This window comes from Natator depressus, chromosome 2, assembly GCF_965152275.1.
Source record: "Natator depressus isolate rNatDep1 chromosome 2, rNatDep2.hap1, whole genome shotgun sequence".
Taxonomy (NCBI): domain Eukaryota; kingdom Metazoa; phylum Chordata; order Testudines; family Cheloniidae; genus Natator; species Natator depressus.
Genome location: NC_134235.1, coordinates 7,645,738 through 7,658,781, shown reverse-complemented (window position 1 = coordinate 7,658,781; position 13,044 = coordinate 7,645,738). Strand labels below are relative to the sequence as shown.

Here is a 13,044-nt window from a genome sequence, read left to right as displayed (position 1 = left end):
CCTCCAGCAAAGGAAAAATTCACAAGTTGAGAAAACAAAGATAAACAAATACGCCTTGCCTGGCTGTACTTACAATTTCTGTAACATGAGAGTCTAGTTCAGAACGGTTTGGAGGACATGGATTGATGTCTGGTCCCTCTTAGTCCCAAGAGTGAACGAACACAGAAACAAAGAACCCAAAACAAAGCCTCTCTTCCCAACGCAGATTTAAAAGTATCTTTTGTCCCCATCGGTTCCTTTGGTCAGGTGCCAACCAAGTTATTTGAGCTTTTTAACCCCTTACAGGTAAGGAAGAATTTTAGGCTACCCTTATGGTTATGACAGGTTCGCTTTTTGTTGTTGTTTGAAAACTTTGGCACATCTCACAGGAGCACAGGGTGATGGATAAACTAGTCTAGCATCCTATCTCTGACAGTGGCCAGTGCCAGATACTTCAGAGGAAGATAAACTAATTTCCTTTTCTTTCTGGCTTAGGCCAGGACTAGAAGCTGAGGTTGTGAAATACTGGGTCAGATACTCAGCTGGTGAAAATGAGCCTAACTCCAGTGCCGAATGGTGCTGCTTCCATTTATACCACCTGAGGACTGGGCCATTGAAAAGTAAAACCAAAGGATCACAATGTCTCTGGCCTGAGCAAGCCCACAAAGTACTAGAGGTGAAATCCTGACTCTATTGAAGTCAATGATAGTTTTTATATTGGACTTTAGTGGGGCCAGGATTTCACCCTGGGAATTTACATCAGCTGAGGCTCTGGACCACAATGTTTATATCAGCAGGGAAAATGTTTTTAAACCTTAAAAACAATTTATATCATGTCTGGGGCAAAGATTTGGCACAATTCTGATTCATCCCTCCCTAATTACTAATCTCCAGATTTTCATTACGCAGACAGAATTGGAGAAAACCCAAAAGGTAATTTTTTCTCCTGGTTATTTAGCTGGCATGGGATAAATACTTGAATCAGATTTGGTTTGTGCATGAATCCACTGACCAAGAAGGCAATTCAGAATCACATGGAGAGTGGTTTATTTAGAAAAAGAAAATCAAACCAAACCACACCCAGCAGAGCAGATAGTCTGGTGATGAGGTGAAACCTAGTCTTCTCTTATGCGCCAATCAGGCAGGTTTTGGTATAAGGTCTTCATTTTGACTGTCTTTAAGACAATAAAAAAGGATCGTAGTACAGTCTGAGAATTCCCCTCTCTGATTCACAGCAAAATTTAAGTGTTGAACGTGCAAAGCCTTGAAAGCTGGAGCAATGCTGTGTTCCACATCCGCTGTAGCTTGCAGCAATTAGACACCCTCAGGGTTAGCACAATACTGTGCAAAGGGCTAGGGGGCACTGTGTGTTAAAATAATGATTCAACCACACCTGAACCCAGTACAAACAACACTGGAAGAATGAGTAGCCCAAAGCAGGCCTGGAAAATTGATTCTTCAGTAGCAGAGACTTCACACTGCCCTTGGTGACCTGACGGCTGTAGATATATTTATTTAGGTATCATCTTCTTCATGGCAGCTGAGTGTTTATAAACAGGCCATTTCAAGTGTGTGTGTGTGTGTGGGGGGGGGGGGGTTGTCTGTGTTTTGGCCAGCTTATGAAACTGAAGAGGCTTGTTGCTAGCATTCCTCATGCAAGTTTCTTGATAATACTTCTTCATGATAGGCGTGGGAAAAGTGTCAGAGACATTTCTGGGCATGCTAAGACAATGTCCAAATGAGATTCTGAGGCAGTGGAACAAAATCATAAACATTGTACATTATGTAGTGTATACAGCTCAGAATGCTTCACACACACCCTGCCCAAAGATACATTATTAAACCCATTGTCTGTGCTGAACTGGACTGCAGCCGTAAGCTGGACAGCAATTTCTAGTGCCCTTCTCCCATTATCTCTAAACGGCTCAGCACACACAGGGAATTAGACCTAACTTGATTCATGGCCCTAGAGTTCTTTTGAGAACCTTTCCCACAGTGTTTTATAGAAAGAAACATGGGAATTAGTGCACAAAGCACCTGCTGGTGGAACATGGAGAGACGACTTCTCACATAATGCTAACTCTCTAACTTTCTTCTACGAGTTCAGGCTTGTCAAGGTTTCTTCCCCACTCTGAACTCTAGGGTACAGATCATAGAATCATAGAATATCAGGGTTGGAAGGGACCCCAGAAGGTCATCTAGTCCAACCCCCTGCTCGAAGCAGGACCAATTCCCAGTTAAATCATCCCAGCCAGGGCTTTGTCAAGCCTGACCTTAAAAACCTCTAAGGAAGGAGATTCTACCACCTCCCTAGGTAACGCATTCCAGTGTTCCATTCCACCACTCTCTTAGTGAAAAAGTTTTTCCTAATATCCAATCTAAACCTCCCCCATTGCAACTTGAGACCATTACTCCTCGTTCTGTCATCTGCTACCATTGAGAACAGTCTAGAGCCATCCTCTTTGGAACCCCCTTTCAGGTAGTTGAAAGCAGCTATCAAATCCCCCCTCATTCTTCTCTTCTGCAGACTAAACAATCCCAGCTCCCTCAGCCTCTCCTCATAAGTCATGTGCTCTAGACCCCTAATCATTTTTGTTGCCCTTCGCTGGACTCTCTCCAATTTATCCACATCCTTCTTGTAGTGTGGGGCCCAAAACTGGACACAGTACTCCAGATGAGGCCTCACCACTGTCGAATAGAGGGGAACGATCACGTCCCTCGATCTGCTCGCTATGCCCCTACTTATACATCCCAAAATGCCATTGGCCTTCTTGGCAACAAGGGCACACTGTTGACTCATATCCAGCTTCTCGTCCACTGTCACCCCTAGGTCCTTTTCCGCAGAACTGCTGCCTAGCCATTCGGTCCCTAGTCTGTAGCGGTGCATTGGATTCTTCCATCCTAAGTGCAGGACCCTGCACTTATCCTTATTGAACCTCATCAGATTTCTTTTGGCCCAATCCTCCAATTTGTCTAGGTCCTTCTGTATCCTATCCCTCCCCTCCAGCGTATCTACCACTCCTCCCAGTTTAGTATCATCTGCAAATTTGCTGAGAGTGCAATCCACACCATCCTCCAGATCATTTATGAAGATATTGAACAAAACCGGCCCCAGGACCGACCCCTGGGGCACTCCACTTGACACCGGCTGCCAACTAGACATGGAGCCATTTATCACTACCCGTTGAGCCCGACAATCTAGCCAGCTTTCTACCCACCTTATAGTGCATTCATCCAGCCCATACTTCTTTAACTTGCTGACAAGAATACTGTGGGAGACCGTGTCAAAAGCTTTGCTAAAGTCAAGAAACAATACATCCACTGCTTTCCCTTCATCCACAGAACCAGTAATCTCATCATAAAAGGCGATTAGATTAGTCAGGCATGACCTTCCCTTGGTGAATCCATGCTGACTGTTCCTGATCACTTTCCTCTCATGTAAGTGCTTCAGGATTGATTCTTTGAGGACCTGCTCCATGATTTTTCCAGGGACTGAGGTGAGGCTGACCGGCCTGTAGTTCCCAGGATCCTCCTTCTTCCCTTTTTTAAAGATTGGCACTACATTAGCCTTTTTCCAGTCATCCGGGACTTCCCCCGTTCGCCACGAGTTTTCAAAGATAATGGCCAAGGGCTCTGCAATCACAGCCGCCAATTCCTTCAGCACTCTCGGATGTAACTCGTCCGGCCCCATGGACTTGTGCACGTCCAGCTTTTCTAAATAGTCCCTAACCACCTCTATCTCCACAGAGGGCTGGCCATCTCTTCCCCATTCTGTGATGCCCAGCGCAGCAGTCTGGGAACTGACCTTGTTAGTGAAAACAGAGGCAAAAAAAGCATTGAGTACATTAGCTTTTTCCACATCCTCTGTCACTAGGTTGCCTCCCTCATTCAGTAAGGGGCCCACACTTTCCTTGGCTTTCTTCTTGTTGCCAACATACCTGAAGAAACCCTTCTTGTTACTCTTGACATCTCTTGCTAGCTGCAGCTCCAGGTGCGATTTGGCCCTCCTTATATCTTTCCTACATGCCCGAGCAATATTTTTATACTCTTCCCTGGTCATATGTCCAACCTTCCACTTCTTGTAAGCTTCTTTTTTATGTTTAAGATCTGCTAGGATTTCACCATTAAGCCAAGCTGATCGCTTGCCATGTTTACTATTCTTTTGACTCATCGGGATGGTTTGTCCCTGTAACCTCAACAGGGATTCCTTGAAATACAGCCAGCTCTCCTGGACTCCCTTCCCCTTCATGATAGTCCCCCAGGGGATCCTACCCATCCGTTCCCTGAGGGAGTCGAAGTCTGCTTTCCTGAAGTCCAGGGTCCGTATCCTGCTGCTTACCTTTCTTCCCTGCGTCAGGATCCTGAACTCAACCAACTCATGGTCACTGCCTCCCAGATTCCCATCCACTTTTGCTTCCCCCACTAATTCTACCCGGTTTGTGAGCAGCAGGTCAAGAAAAGCGCCCCCCCTAGTTGGCTCCCCTAGCACTTGCGCCAGAAAATTGTCCCCTACGCTTTCCAAAAACTTCCTGGATTGTCTATGCACCGCTGTATTGCTCTCCCAGCAGATATCAGGAAAATTAAAGTCACCCATGAGAATCAGGGCATGCGATCTAGTAGCTTCCGTGAGTTGCCGGAAGAAAGCCTCATCCACCTCATCCCCCTGGTCCGGTGGTCTATAGCAGACTCCCACCACTACATCACTCTTGTTGCACACACTTCTAAACTTAATCCAGAGACACTCAGGTTTTTCCACAGTTTCGTACCGGAGCTCTGAGCAGTCATACTGCTCCCTTACATACAGTGCTACTCCCCCACCTTTTCTGCCCTGCCTGTCCTTCCTGAACAGTTTATAACCATCCATGACTGTACTCCAGTCATGTGAGTTATCCCACCAAGTCTCTGTTATTCCAATCACGTCATAGTTCCTTGACATCACCAGGACCTCCAGTTCTCCCTGCTTGTTTCCAAGGCTTTGTGCATTTGTATATAAGCACTTGAGATAACCTGTTGATCGCCCCTCATTCCCAGTATGAGGCAGGAGCCCTCCCCTCACAGACATTCCTGCCTGTGCTTCCTCCCGGTATCCCGCTTTCCCACTTACCTCAGGGCTTTGGTCTCCTTCCCCCGGTGATGTGGGGACCTGCATGAAAACTCCCCTAAGCTTATTGTTACCAGCTTAGGTTAACACTTCCCCAAGGTACAAACTATTTTACCTTTTGTCCCTGGACTTTATTGCTGCCACCACCAAGCGTCTAACAAATATAACAGGGTAAGAGCCCACTTGGAAACGTCTTTCCCTCCAAAATCCCCCTAAGCCCTACATCCCCTTTCCTGGGGAAGGCTTGATAAAAATCCTCACCAATTTGCACAGGTGAACACAGACCCAAACCCTTGGATCTTGAGAACAATGAAAAAGCAATCAGGTTCTTAAAAGAAGAATTGTAATTAAAGAAAAAATACAAGAATCAACTCTGTAAAAGCAGGATGGTAAATACCTTACAGGGTAATCAGATTCAAAACATAGAGAATCCCTCTAGGCAAAACCTTAAGTTACAAAAAGACACAAAAACAGGAATATACATTCCATTCAGCACAACTTATTTTCTCAGCCATTTAAACAAAACAGAATCTAACTCATATCTAACTAGGTTTCAGAGTCACTAGATTACTAGATTTACTAGATTATCTAACTAGACTACTTACTGACTTTTTACAGGAGTTCTGACCTGCATTCCTGCTCTGGTCCTGGCAAAAGCAACACAGAGACAGAGAGAACCCTTTGTTTCCCCCCACTCCAGCTCTGAAAGTATCTTGTCTCCTCATTGGTCATTTTGGTCAGGTGCCAGCGAGGTTGTCTTAGCTTCTTAACCCTTTACAGGTGAAAGGGTTTTTCCTCTGGCCAGGACGGATTTAAAGGTGTTTACCCTTCCCTTTATATTCATGACAAGGCTCTTCTCGGCAATAAGGAGCCCAGAGGCCTGCAAGTGCAGCTGGAGATAAAAAGGAGGAGCATACATCTCTTTATCCAGGTTTGGTTGATGCTCTGAGACAATCTTATTTATGGGACACTCCTGACCTCTGGAGAGATCCCATTTGTAAGAGACTGAGTGAATTACTTTAGCAAGAGGTGGACAGGAAATAGGGGAGTGCTCACAAAACCTTCCCTGTCTCCGCAGTTGCCTGTGAACCTCGAGACGCACAACTGACTGAGTATAAATGGCTGCCGTGGTGGATTTTCAGTAGATTGTGGAATCAAAAACATGGTTCCCCACCGGCAAAACACATAATTGTTCACAACTCACTACAAACCCTGGAGTGCTGTTTCTAAGATGTTCTTTATCTGTTTCTCTAACAGCACTGATAAAATAATTCTCCTGTAACCAATTGTCTCCAGAGAAATCCTGGTACATCCTTTAATTAGATTTTGGTCCAGAGAAAGTCCAACGGGTTATTTTTCCCTGTCCCAACAGACATATATTTCATACTTATGTGGATCACTAGACAGAACAGCTGGGCATTCCAGCCTCTTCAGGGCTTCTGTTAATGCACTAGCAACCTTGTCCACAGAGGAAAAATAACCAGATACTTATGTATTCTCTGCAGCTGAGTTTGTAGACACAATTATGTAATAACCCCGATCGCCTTGCTGTAGCAATGGGAAATACATCCCCAAAGGTCTACCATTAAAGGCCACACTTTTAAAATTGTATTTCGAGGTTACTCACAAAAATATATCTTTAATAATATAACACGGGAAAACAAAGATTTTGCTAATATTTCCCCTTTGGTCTTTTAAGTCAGCATCCTCTTCCTCCTTTCCTCTCTGTTCCACACACAAAAGCCTCAAGACCTCAAAGATTTTCCCAGGGAGCTGACTGAGCCTGACATGGGTATGACATTCACAAAGCTCATTGTTTTGGGAGACAGTATTCATGCAGGCAAGGCTTAGGGTAGAATAGCACAACCCTGCCTACCTGCTGCCTTCTCCACCTTCTCGCCACACCCACACACAGAGCCAGCATCCTCTGTTTTAGACACTGAGACTGAATGTGGACCCAGGAGCTAAGCCCATGTCCTTCCCCCCTCGGGAGGCAATCAGAACTCTCCCTTTCTCCAGGCAAGGGGATGCTATCACCGTGATATCAAAAAATCAGGGACTCCACCAAATCCCCAAACCCACTTAAGCCCATGAGTAGAAGAATCAGTGAACCACAATGACTAAACCCTGTCTGCTGCTTCTGCTTCCATCCCACTTCACCACCAGCACCCCAGGACCTCCATGGTTCTTGGACAACCCAAGACAGAAAAAGCAGGTAGAGAGATAACTTAAGCACAACAGGGGGAAAATATTAGTTTGATAATACAAGAACAAAAAGTGACATTTCATTAAATTAAAAGGTGGCAAATTCAAAACTGATAAAAGGAAATAGTATTTCACACAATGTCTGAATAAACTGTGGAACTCATTGTTTCAAGAAGTCATTGAGGCCATGAATGTAATAAGATTACAAAAGGAATCATATATTTATATGGATATCAAGAACATCTGGAAGTATCATAACAAAAATATACGTAAGGGATACAAAAACCTCATGATCCTAAAGGCCAAGCACCCGTAGGTCCTATTGGTATCAATGTAAACTGAATTCTTAGCACCTCTGAAAATCAGGCTATTTCACTGTATGCTTAGAGATGGGCTGTCATGGCAAATGTTTAAGGGTGTTTCAAAGTTTAAATTAATGTTCATAAGTCACTTTGAGATTCTCAGATTAAATATGCACTAGAAACCCAAGGGAAAATGCTAAATTATGCTACAGATTGTAAAAGAGATGCCACGCAAGATTAGAACTGGCCTATGAAAGGTGATGAATGCCTACAACTCTGACTGATTTCCGTTCAAGCATTCAACATTTTGAAGATTAAGCCCTTTAAGAGGGAGAAATTATTTATGAATTATAGCAAAACTTATTTAGGAATAAGTCTTCCTACATATTATGGGGTCTTTATATTTTTCCTCCCTTGTACATTACTTTAAAAGGACTTTTGCATGAAGTAGGATCCTGTTTCTTAAGATTTCATTTGCTCAAGGTGCCCTGCCCTTGAAGTCATAGGTAGAGATCAGCAAATAACAGATTTTTTGCTTTGGGAGACAAACTGAAAAATCAAAATAAAGTCCACTTTGATTTGAACCATAACCACATTTTTTTCAAGGTTTTTGGTTGAATCAGAAAACTTGAAAAAAATTAGTTTCAAATCAACCTAAATATTTTGAATTGACCCAAAACAATTTTTTTTGAACTTTTGATTCATACTGAGTCGACCAAAACGTTTCAGTTGATTCAAAAGATTTTTTGGGGGATTTTATTTTGATTTTGGCTGTTTAGGATCTTTTTCCACCCTTTTTGTGTATTTTTTTTTAAACTGGCCTGATTTAAAATTTTGAAACACTGTTTCGAATCAAAAAGTCAAAATGAAATGTTTTGACTATTTGAAATTTTTGTTTCCCTGCAAAAGCATTTTTCAGAAAAAAAAGTGAAAAACCTTTGCCCAGCTGTAGTCAGATGCTTCTGTTTGTGACACTGCAATTGGTACCATGGAAATACTTGTGAAGTCACAAACAGAGGCGCGTAGGCAGCAAGCATCAAGATCAGATGAAGTGTTAAGAAAACTCCGTCAATACTCCTTCTGAAACTGACAGCCAGATTCTGATCTCATTTAAACCAGTGTAAGAATCTGGCCCAATAATCTTGCCAGAGTAAAAACTGAGTAAGGACTTCAGGATCTGAAACATTAATTATAGATCAAGAGACTATAAATCTTGAATATACCCCGATGAAAAAAAGGAGAATCACTTCCAGAACAAAAGAGCTTTTGCAAAGTTATTGACTGTTGGCTCCTTTGTAAATTCCTGAACAAAGGACACAGGCAGCTCAGGGAACAGGGTGGTGGATTAATTCAGTCCTGTGACGGGCAGCTAGCAAATATGACAACGTCCTCTGTGGCTCTTGAGACTGATACGGGACTGCAAATTGGGCCTCTCTCATGACCACTAAGAAATGTACCTTGCACTGGTAAGAGCAGAGCCAATAAGTAAAGATGGCCCCATGGTATCAATTTAAAAAGCAAGAAGCAATTCCATGGAACAAAGCTAGCCATGTTTTTCCCTTATTTACAATGTTCATTAGGTCAATTTATTGTCACATCCCACATTGTCGCTTAGTCGGGAATTGCTGTTGCAGCTGCAACATGATGGCACCGTGCAAGAAACACACAGAACGTGCCACAGAATTTCCATCGTGAGGGTGCCCAGCCTTTAGGCTTGAGTTGGTGAAGAGAGAGCATTGTAAGCGCCACGTTCTGGGTGCACATGGAACACCAACGCAAGCTGTCGGTTTTGTCATCAGTGTCCTCAACAGTATATATAATCCCCACAGAAAGAGTCTCCAATTGCATTCACTGGTATTTTACTGATGTCTCCTGCCTTGGAAATATCCTTTCCCTCAGCTCCACAGGGTACTGTGTATTGTCTCTGAAAGTCCTCTGGTGTACTGGAAAAGTTCAGTATTAATGACACCAAGTGGGGCTCTCTGAGGCTGATTTAGCAAAATCCAGTAGTTCAGAAATCTCTTAGGTTTCAGGCTCTGTGATGAGGAGTGGCTTAGGCTATACAGCATGAAGCCCTTGATAGAGGCATTCCTATGGTCCTCAGATCATACCCAGTGGCTGTGCACTAAAATTGTGGATTTTATTATTCCCACTGCAGTCAGAACACCAGGTGTAGAGCACAGAGGGGCATAACGGAGTACAAGACACTAAAGAAAATAGCCAAGACCTGAAAGCATGAGGAAAAAACATATCAAACAAGCTGCTAGAGTCTGTGTCCTCTCTGAGTGGTGAGATAAACACTTCATCACAGAATGCACCAATGAAATGGACTGGACATGGCTAGCTGTGACTGCAAAGGAAAAAAAAAGTCAAAGCAATGTCTCCAGCTTGATCTGATGGTTATTTCACTTTAAGCTGAAAGAGAGTGCATAAGAGAGTGCACCATATCTTCAGGGAATGGTTAAACCCCATGGGCCTGATTCTCTCCTTCCATGTAGAATTGGGCCCCCAAACTGGAGGGAAAGGAATTAGAAACTGCGCTAGGTACTTCATTTTCCCTTAAGGTTGTCTCTCAATTAGTTAAAAGTATAGAAGGGCCTGAATGTTTAGATCTTACCACCCTTGAACTTTGGAAAGTTAACATCTGAATCTGAACTATGTAGCAAAGCTCCAAAGCACAGGGAGGAACAGATTAGACCAAGAAATAGAGAGTCTACTGAGACTGCTAATGAGGGTAATAGTTGCCATGATATGAGATACGGATGTAGGGCACTTGGTGGACCGATTTCACATAGGCCACCAAGCTGCCATCAGATGGCAACAACACTGAAGTCTTGACTGACTTAAGCTGAATATGAATCAGCAACTGAGAAGTGAAGGGATCTTTTATACAATTACCTCTATCCAAATCTTCTTAAATTTATAGATTAAGGCCTGAAGGGACCTAGTCTGGCTTAATGTCTATCACAGTTCATAGAATTTCACCCAGTTATCCATGCACTGAGCCCAACAACTTGTGTCTGATGACATCCAGAGATGGAGAATCCACCATGTCCCTCAGTAGTTTGTTCCAATGATTAATCACTGTCACTGTTAAAACTGTGTGCCTTATTTCTCACTGGAATTTGTCTGGCTTCAGCTCCAGCCATCAGTTCTTGTTATGCCATTCTCTCTTAAAGAGACTTTTCAGTGCCCAGTGTTTTCTCCCCATGAAGGGACACACCATAATCAAGTAATCTCTTGGTCTTCTTTGTGATAAACTACAGACTGGGCTCTTTAACTCTCTTACTGTAAGGCATTTGTTCCAAGCCCTCAAATCATTTTAGTGGGTTTTCTCTGCATTCTCTTGGTTTTCCTAGACTCTGGGACTGAGTCCAAAGACTGAAACACTTTGTGTATAAGTCAGGCAGAGAGAGCCAATGGAGATACGCTTCCAGGATCAGGAATTCTAACAATTATAAAGCAAAGGCATTGTTAAGGTAGGGAGTTTCTAGGACAGTCACCAGGATACTATCCCTTTAAGATGTTCAGTGACTTATACCAGAATGGCTAAGAGAGCAGCTGCAGCATGGTTCCGTAATGAGCAATTTGACTCCAGAATGCCTGGTTACTACATAATCCCCGAGGTGGAAACAAAAAAACATACATACATCTCCAGGAGTTTCTCCATAACCTCGCTGGATGCAATGGTTGCTTTTCTCTCCATCCTCAGTCAAGAATGCCTCAGGGCATGAAGTGACACACTTAGGACAGGGCTTGGAGATTTCATAAGAACAGCTGGTCTCTCTGCACGCACTGAGCTGAAGAACCGATGGCACCGCTGTTCCTTAGGAAATTCAAAGCAAGAGCCACTCTCTTGTTTATTTTTCAAGGAACAAACGATGAATCCCATGGAAGGGATGGATTTGATGTGCCTGCTTCACATCTGATTTGTGAAAGAACAACCTGCCTTTCCCTTGTAATAAGGACCTTTATTTATTTTGGGGGTATCAGGGTTGCTGAAATCATAATTTTAAAAAAATCTATTACAAATGAATCATTAGCTAGGTCCAAAATATGATCAGCTGGGTCTGGGGGCTCTCAGTGTAGTGACATTAAGGTATTTCATCCTGGGATGTGAACTTGAAAGCTAGAGATATTTGGCCTGATCAGTACGAGGATGGGAGAAAAATCAAAAGTGATTTAGCAGGCAGTTACTTTCCCACTGACTCAGCAATAAAGCAATGGTCCAGCAAAGACTCAAGAGCCCTGTGCTGTAGCCTCTCCTGGATGAAATGTAAAACTGGAGTCCTAACTAGTTGTCCTCATTATAGATCTCACAGCACATTTTATAAGTCTCGGGATGTTAGGTTCAGTGTCCTCGCCTCATTCAAAGTGGAGTATTTATTTTCTGTCTCTCAATTAGATACTTCAGTTTTTGCCTTGAATTGTTGTGCAGAGCTGCTGGGCATGGAAAAAAAAACAGCTGATGCATTTCTCCCTAGAGGTGGGTAGAGTGATACCTGTACATAAATGAGTAGTTTGTACAGCATTTGGGGCTCCTTCTGCATGACAAGTGGTATATAAAGGTCAGATGTCATTACGTCACCATGTTGGTGCTTGTCTCATGTGAGATGAAATAAGAGGACACGTCCAGGCTGAATCCAATATAATCCAGCCCAGTTTTTATATTTTTATTGGTGCTGCTGTTGAGGAACTGGTGTTTTATGCACTAGGTCGTTAGTGGTTCAACCACTGAAGGATGACGGGAAAATTGAGTGTTCAGCTTTTCCGAGGGCTGTACTGAGTCATTAGGATCCCCTCCCCAAACACATGAAATTCTGAAAGAAGATTAACTCTAATTTTCCTGCTGGGCTTTTCATTACCATTAGGTTATTCTGGCTCTGTGACTGCACCAATCTAACGGATTAAAAAAAAAGTGTTACAGCAAAAAAAACCCCGCAACTGGCCCGTGCCAGCTGAGAGCTTTGGGACCCTCCCTCCCCGCAGGGTCCTAGAGTCTGGGCTCCAGCCCAAGCCCGGATGTCTACACAGCTATGCAAGAGCTGCGCGGCCCAAGCCGCACTGGCATGGGCCAGCGGCAGGTTTTTCTTTGCTGTGTAGACATGCCCAAGTAGGCCTTAAATGCGTCCAGGTTTAACCATGGGTTGATAAGATTTGTGATTTCCAGGAGTTGAGGATGTTTGATTTTGTACACCCTAACATCACTCCATACTCACATAAAGTAGCATATGAGATTGGATTTTGTTCTCAGACACACCAGTGCAAATCCAGAGTAATGCCATTCAGGTCACTGGAGTTATGCCAGATTTACGCTGGCATGCGTGATCAGAATCTGGCCTGCGCAGTTTGTTGTATGCGAGAGAGAGAAATAAATTGTGCAGGATAAAAAAAAGCCAGAGATAAATTGTGCAATTTAGACAGAGCCCTGTTTGGAGGGCAATGCAGAGCCATCTG

The 13,044-nt window shown here is 43.4% G+C and overlaps 1 protein-coding gene across 1 annotated transcript in view; it reads right to left on the bottom strand.

Moving 5' to 3' along the window:
* The window catches only part of TSNARE1 (t-SNARE domain containing 1), a 695,137-nt gene that overhangs the window by 61,297 nt on the left and 620,796 nt on the right, over nucleotides 1-13,044 (bottom strand). The gene's annotated exons all lie outside the window — the stretch shown is intronic.